The sequence below is a fragment of the Alligator sinensis genome, unplaced genomic scaffold (assembly GCF_000455745.1).
Source record: "Alligator sinensis unplaced genomic scaffold, ASM45574v1 scaffold59_1, whole genome shotgun sequence".
Lineage (NCBI taxonomy): Eukaryota > Metazoa > Chordata > Crocodylia > Alligatoridae > Alligator > Alligator sinensis.
Genome location: NW_005841878.1, coordinates 2,762,925 through 2,763,734, shown reverse-complemented (window position 1 = coordinate 2,763,734; position 810 = coordinate 2,762,925). Strand labels below are relative to the sequence as shown.

The 810-nt window shown below is 40.0% G+C and overlaps 1 protein-coding gene across 1 annotated transcript in view; it reads left to right on the top strand.

The window, feature by feature from the left end:
• Positions 1-810, top strand: part of EPSTI1 (epithelial stromal interaction 1) — a 103,462-nt gene that overhangs the window by 99,703 nt on the left and 2,949 nt on the right. The window lies entirely within an intron of this gene.

Below are 810 nucleotides of genomic sequence, written 5' to 3'. Positions count from 1 at the left end.
TCCTGCTTGTGTGGACACAGCCCCTGTGTTCAAATTATAAGAACATAGTTTTTTCGTGGGTTTGTCTCATGCATTGGGTAAGGTACACTTTATTTAATCAAAAGTGTTAAAACATCTTAAATTCTATTCACTCTCAGGAGAGATCTGTGGCGGGGACAGGTGTCAACTCTATGCCACCCTGATATGAGACCTTTCCAGGGTACATCCAAACTCTGTGGGCCAGATCCTCAGCTGACCCTGGTTTAAAGCATTTTACCAATGCCTGTATTTACTTGTTTAATTGAATAAGATGTCTACAGCCATGTAAAAATACTTATTTTTAAGTTGATGCATCCTGCCTATTTGCACTGAAGTAAAATTTGCCTAACATTTTTATAGGAGGACCTAAAGAGGGGCATTTGGTGTCTGAAAGTGTGTCCAACAGCTCTCCCAGCTATGCAGTTAATCCAATAAAAGATAACATAAAAAAGTCCTTGCTTCTTGTATAACTTCCTGGACCATAATGGCTACAACAGCAGCCCAAACTTACTACTACTATTTTTGTTGTAGCTTTAATATGAACCCCTTAACCTTGCAGAAAAGTTTGATAATGGCTTTGGACATTATTGAGGGAGCTTTTCCAAGGCAGAAAATAGCAATGGATACCCAACTCCCATTTGTGTTTTTGAAAATTCCCTCAACTAATATTAGTAATCAGTTTAATACAGTAAAACCTGTGTTAACCAGCATGTGTATTAACTGGAATTTAACCTGTGTTAACTGGCCTGACATTGGGAGGGGGCGGGGGGGGGGAGTGGTGGGAGGAGAGCT